The following is a 7,603-nucleotide window of genomic DNA, read 5'->3' on the forward strand; positions in this document are numbered from 1 at the left end:
GGCAACAGTGCCATGTCGCGCGGAGATCTCCGCCTGTACGGGGCACTGTGGCCACGCCTGGCCATGGATTCGGGGGATGGGCTACGCTGTAGCCATACCCTGTATTGTCTCCTTGATGAGGGCGCATACTTTGAGGGTGCCACGGGCCGACTGCTAGGGGCCGGCCTCTTTCGAGGCCGCTCACTGGGGCCTGTTGTGATGCCGTCTTCTGGAACTCGGCCTCCTTCGGCCAGTCAGCCGCTCGGCCAACTGGCCGCCAGAAGGCGGAGATCTATCTTGACGTCTTGAGGGGCGCAGCCAGCCCTATTGTCTTGAAAGGTTCAGGGGCTCGGGTTAGGCTACCCGTGGCCCATTACTCCGACACTGCGAGGCTCTTGTAATTAGCTGCTGTTTCACACTTCTCGATGTACCATACTATCAGATATATATTGACTTGTTCCATATGCAGAGGAAAGCCCGCAAGGACCAAAAAGTACCTGAACCAAATGCTATGGAAATCTTCAAGGACTGCCACACTAGCAAGAAGAAGGGCATGACTACACCAGTCAAAGCCGCTGTTGTAAGTCATTAATCCTCATGCCCTTTAACTACTACATACTCTGACTTGTGCCTTGAACTGCATGGTTTGCAGCCAATGTCTATTACTCTTTTCAATTTTATACACAATTGTCTTAGCATATCATTGCACCTTACAAGGTTTAAAAGAGAGGAGTGATGTTCCTTTGATCTTGACCTATAATCTAGTTCCGTGCTGGACTTGCCCACACAATGTTACAATTTTCTGTTTGTCTGTTCTAAGTTGTTTTGTGATATGAATGATGTCATACTATGCTTACCATATTATAAACTTCGTCTCTTTATTATGTACAATGTGAAGAAATAGGCAATACATTAGCGATGGTACATGGTCATATGTTTGGAACCTGGTTTTATTATGTACTTGCAATAAAATACAACTAATATTTTACATGGGTTCACCAGAATAAGTTTTGTATATAGACCAAAGCAATTTTGTTTGGTTTTGTTGCCTCCTTAATATCTTCTGTTCTGGTACTACTAATGTAAAACATCAACTTTTCAGCGAGCTATGGAAAAAATGGTGGAACCGCCACCTTCTGAAGGTGGCGGAGGCAACTATAACCGCAATGTCAGCTCTTGCTGTAGTGGGTCAGTACCTGTCCACTAACAGTGCCAAAAGCACGTTCCTACGTAATACTGGGTTGGTTGTTAAGGCAATCTCGTCCAAACTACCTCATGATCAAGATATGCAAGCTCAAAACAATGTTGTATCTGCGCTCCAGACACAAGTCCATTCCCTAACAGAGACCCTTTGTGAAACAAGGAGAGACATTGTTCGATGTTGTCAAGATATGCATGATTTTGAAACCAGACTATCAGACATTTGCTATGTTGTTCAGGAGCCTAGGAGAACTGAAGGCGAAGGTTATGGTGCTCCATCAAACAATACAACATGAAAACGTAACAGTCAGGTCAAATGAACTGAGCTTCTGAACTTCTGGTGGTACATTTATCTGCTAGACTGTTAACTTTTATGCCAACCTTCCTTTTGTTTTGTAGTTGTTATTTGTTTTGGTGAGATACAATTTTTTTTCTTAACGTGCAACCACCGGCTGAAGAAAATAGCAAGCCATTTTTGTATAGTGTAGGGTGTTCCCTATATTTGCACTGGTGGCGACCTTTGATCCCCACCAGCTGTAGTTAACATGGGCCTCCTACGGGCCGTAGAAACAATGGGCCTTCTAAGGGCCGTAGAAACAATGGGCCTTCTACGTGGCGTAGAAACAATTGGCCTTATACGGGCCGTAGACACAATGGGCCTTCTACGGGCCGTATGATCGATTGGCCAAACATGGGCCAATAACATACTAGATTATGGCCGTAAAGGGGCTAAAGTTGAAACCATCCGTTCATGGGCCGACCATAACGGGCCATCGTTAATCGGTCGTATTTGATGATGCTATGAAAACGGCCCAACGTATTAACGGGCCACAAACGGGCCGACTGTAACCACGGGCTGAATTTGGCCCACAAGCAAAAAATGACAGTAACTGGCCGTAAGTAAACGGATGTTGGAAATGAGCCCAAGAATAAATGTGCCCTGAGAAGGCCGAAAGATAACATGGGCTGGAAACGGCCCAACGGAATAATGGGTCGTTAATGGGTATAAAGTGATACACTATTCATTACGGGCCAGTTTCACCACATGGCGTTAATGGGTATAAAGTGATACACTGTTCATTACGGGCCAGTTTTACCACGGGCCATTAATGGGCCGGGAGTAATAAGGGCCTCATATGGGCCGAAAGACATCATGGGTCATACATGGGCCGGAAGTTAAAACGGGCTGGAATTATATTGGACGACCCAGATGACGCTACTGGGCCACGGATAGGCCGTAAATGGGCCCTAGGTTAGCGACCTGTAAATGGGCTATATGCGAACATGCCGTTAACAGGCTGGCCTTGGGCTGGCCCGCCACCTTTTGACCAAGTCAAATGGTCCGGCCTTTTCACAGGAATGGGCCTCTGTTGGGCCGTGCCACGTGTCGACGTATCATAGGCGCTTTGGGTCCAATGAGTGGATGCCATCTGGCCCAACGGTGAGCCGACACGTGTTTCCTCCACCAATGATGATTTTACACGTGGAAAATCCCCATTGGTCGGGGCTGTTAACGGGTTATCGGATCCAAAACCGTCCCCGATAGCTTAACGGCGTCCCGTTACGGTGGATGCCACGTGTCGGTCACCCTTGACGAAAGCACTTCTGTGACGCGTGATTTATCGTCATGGAAGTGGACACTTCCATGATGATAATTTTGGTAATGTCATGGAACACTTCTATGACACCACGGGTATGACTATCTTGATTCTGTCATAAAATCTTCATGGATGTACACGCCTGACAAAAAAGTGACCTAATGTGACAAACACATATCATCACGGAAGTGTTTTTTTGTAGTGTTCCCTAGTTGGAGTAGGAGAAGAAGGAAGAGGGAGAGAGAGGGAGGGAAAGGGGAGGCTGGCCCCCAACCAATTCGGAATGAGCTTGGAGGGCATACCCTCCACCTGGCCGCCTCCTCCTCTCTCCCACTAAGGCCCAATAAGGCCCATTGACTCCCCTGGAGGTTCCGGTAACCCCTCGGTACTCCGGTAAATGCCCGAACTCATCCGGAACCATTCCGATGTCCAAACATAGCCATCCAATATATCGATCTCTATGTCTCGACCATTTGGAGACTCCTCGTCATGTTCGTGATCACATCCGGGACTCCGTACTAGCTTCAGTACATCAAAACACATAAACTCATAATACCGATCGTCATCAAACATTGAGCGTGCGGACCCTACAGATTCGAGAACTATGTAGACATGACCGAGACTCACTTCCGGTCAATAACCAATAGCGGAACCTGGATGCTCATATTGGTTCCTACGTATTCTACGAAGATCTTTATCGGTCAAACAGCATAACAACATACGTTGTTCCCTTTATCATCGGTATGTTACTTCCCCGAGATTCGATCGTCGGTATCTCAATACCTAGTTCAATATCATTACCGGCAAGTCTCTTTACTCATTCTGTAATGCATCATCCCGCAACTAACTCATTAGCCACATTGCTTGCAAGGCTTATAGTGATGTGCATTACCGAGAGCGCCCAAAGATACCTCTCCGACAATCGGAGTGACAAATCCTAATCTCGATCTATGCCAACTCACCAAACACCATTGGAGACACCTGTAGAGCATCTTTATAATCACCCAGTTATGTTGTGACGTTTGATTGCACACTAAGTGTTCCTCCGGTATTCGGGAGTTGCATAATCTCATAGTCACAGGAACATGTATAAGTTATGAAGAAAGCAATAGCAATAAACTAAACGATCATAGTGCTAAGCTAACGGATGGGTCAAGTCAATCACATCATTCTCTAATGATGTGATCACGTTTATCAAATCACAACGCTTGTCCATGGCTAGGAAACTTAACCATCTTTGATTAACGAGCTAGTCAAGTAGAGGCATACTAGTGACACTCTGTTTGTGTATGTATTCACACATGTACTAAGTTTCTGGTTAATACAATTCTAGCATGAATAATAAACATTTATCATGATATAGGGAAATATAAATAAGAACTTTATTATTGCCTCTAGGGCATATTTCCTTCACACAGTCTGTACCCCAACACAGGCGACTCCATTTTCTCTCGTTTACGGGAGTGAGGCGGTCCTACCACTGGAGGTCCAGCTACCCTCTTTCAGGGTGGCTATACAAGATGAAATCACCCACGATGAATAGGTACAACTACGTTTTCAGGAGCTCGACGCCCTTGAAGAGGGGCGACTTCATGCCCTATAGAACCTGGAGCTTTACCACCAGAATATGGTGAGAGCATACGACAAGCTCGTCAAGCAACACGTCTTTCTAAAAGGCGAGTTTGTCCTCGTGCTCAGGTGGCCCATCGACGTGATGCACAAGACGGAGGGAAAGTTCAAGCCAAAGTGGGAAGGACCATATGTCGTCGAGCAAGTATATGATAGGGGAGCATACTAGCTCCTCGATTCCCAGGGAGTCCGACCTATGTCCCGAATCAACGGAAGGTTCCTCAAAACAATTCTTAAAAATTTGCCTCTTTTGTTGCCTTTTGTATTTTCATTGGGGAAACTTTTCTGTGGTCTTTCGGATCCATGATGCATTCTCCTTAGCATTTTGTGGATATATCTAGTTTTCGCCAATTTTTATGGACTAAGTCCAACAAAAAATGGCTTTCCCCCATCACACCATGCTGTTGATTGACATTTTGGCTACCCTAGGACTTGTTGGAGGGCAGCACAATGTGTCAAGTTGTAGGTGGAGCGGCTCCTACACCCACAATGCACGACACGTACCAGGTATATGCTTCCAAAGGCAGCGGAGATGACTACTTGGGCATTTCTGAGTATTGAGACCTGCACTCTTCATGTTTCTCGGCATGCCTCCTGCTCATAGAGGCTCGCACTCTAGGAAACACTATAGGAAAAGATCATGGAGGGTTGCGTGGCCCAACACAAGTTGGTTTGGTGCGTAGTCACATGGCAACCCTGGGGTGTGCCACCCAAAGCCCCAGATAAAGTGATAGAGGGTTTTTTTAGTCCACAAAGGTGAAGAGTTGCCTTCCATGTTCCCAAGGTGGGTCCCTAAAAGATCCTGGAAGAAAAGTCCTAGAGAGTTTGGAGCCAAATGTCAAAGAAAGTCTATGAAGTCCGTGGTCAATCAATCATCCCGCCTACGTAATCAAAATAAAATTCCAAGTTTTCAAGAAGCAAAGAAAATCCCAATAGTCCAAGAACCAATCAAGTGGTCCCAAGAAGTAAGGGAATCCACTTGAAGGAAAGCGGGAGGTAGCTATTCACCACCCCTCAATATGGCATGAGGAAAAATCGCCAAGCTGTTGTCCCAAAACCATTTACCTTAGACTTGTCACATCCAAGTATCTGGGTTCATGGGGTATGTGCAGGGGGCATGTTGAGCTGTGGGAGCCCTCAGTATGATGATGGGCTAGAGTATGAATTTATGTTGCCTCTTGGAAACATCCCAAAACATGGCGTCTTTATACACGGACACTGATGCTATTTAAGTTGTTGAGTTGCAATCGTCAAGGTCTTTCGACAGTTCCCAATGACAAGTCCTTTGGTAGCCTTCTCATATTTCACGCCTATAGCTGGTGTATATATAACAGAAAAGCCAACATTTAAAAAAAACTTTTTTACTTTCTTTTTTTGTTTGGTGCTTCTTTTTGTGTCTCTCGACAGTTCCCAATGACAAGTCCTTTGGTAGCCTTCTCATATTTCACGCCTATAGCTGGTGTATATATAACAGAAAAGCCAACATTTAAAAAAAACTTTTTTACTTTCTTTTTTTGTTTGGTGCTTCTTTTTGTGTCTCTCCGATATCTTTGCAGCCATGGTGAGACCCTTCATGATGTCGTGGGACACATCCCGATGTCAAACATCTACATCAACCTACAACATGGTTGTTTGGGGTGCAGCGATACTGATGCATCCATGACAACGCCGACGACACCTCGGCAACCAATATTCTTCACCGACATGTACGATGGGCGCTGGAAGATGACATCAGTACACTCATGAAGGTGGAGCCGATTCATCTCCGCAACCCTATCTCCAACAACAATGAAGCATGGGGGCAACGTCAACCCCTTAATTATTCGCAAGGCCGATGGCGTCCCGGCGCACCACCAGAATTGTCACACCATGGATGGTGTGACGGTTCGCTCAACGAAGGGGAGCTATCGACGGTCTACCAATGCCTCGCCTACATCAACACAAGGAGATCACGGGAGCAGTGTAACGCGTCAGTGCGGCCAGTGCGAATCTGTGAAACCCTTCAATCAAGTCGGCTAGCACCGTAGCAGCTAGACGGTCATGACCAGATTGGTAAAAAAATCTTTTTGTTTTTAGGATAAGGCATGATGTTTCGCCATGAAATGAAGATGGAATAGGGTTGCTTCGTTGATCGGCATCGTGCCTATTATACAATCCAACGAGCTCTCTAGACACAAGTGTGGATGGACATGCCTATACTAATTTGCATTGTTACTAATCAATCATCTTCAGGAACCGTGCCCACGATGTCACAGAGAGGCCGATTCTTCTTTGCTTCTTCAGGTTGCACATATCTTGATGCGCCGCATCCATAAAAATATATTCTTTTCACCAAATTAAGTTCAATTGCTTCGCGCTTGAACTTTATTCGGTGAGGGGGCATTCTTTTCGACGATATTTTGTACAAAAGAAATAGCACGAAAATAATTTGTCCTCTTTTCACTTTTCTCAATAAGTTAAACATATCAATGGAGCAAGGAGTGCCCATAAGTGTGTATGGCTATGTTAGCAATGTCATGCACAATTTAAGGGAAAAATATGCACATACGCACAGTGCACACCCTTTGAGTTGATGGATTAGTTATACATGGGCACGTGCACGTGCATGGATTGCACCAGGTCATGTATCAATTGCATGCAAGGATCAATATTTTGAATAGCGCGCTATTTCGCCGTTATAACGCGGTTATAGCATATTTGGAAGGGAGACGTTTCATTTTGATAAAATCGGACGCTACGGCGCTAATCGCATAATTAACGCGCTACACATGCTATAACTTTGTAACGTTACAACATTACAACGTGCAGATGAGAGGCGGCGGCAATATCTTGAGCAGCCCAGCAGGCCAAAAGCCCAAAACCAACCCACGACCGACCACTAGCTTTCTCACTTATTCTCCCACGAGACCTAACCGGCTAACCCTAGTTCTCACTTCTCATCCCCTTCCCAGTTCCCAGCCCAGATGAGCGGCGGCGGCGGCGGCGACGGCGACGGCAACATCTGATCGTGAGCGCAGGCAGCGGCAAGATCTAGTCATCTGTGCGGCGGCAATATCTTGAGCAGCGGCGACAGCATCATCTCGCCGCGGCAGCGTCCTCCATCTCGACTCCATCCTACACCGACGGGCGATGTCAACCTTCACTATGGCTGTTGAGTGTTGATGTTTGAGACTTACTATTTTTATGTACTGGATTTG

This window comes from Triticum dicoccoides, chromosome 3A, assembly GCF_002162155.2.
Source record: "Triticum dicoccoides isolate Atlit2015 ecotype Zavitan chromosome 3A, WEW_v2.0, whole genome shotgun sequence".
NCBI lineage: Eukaryota > Viridiplantae > Streptophyta > Magnoliopsida > Poales > Poaceae > Triticum > Triticum dicoccoides.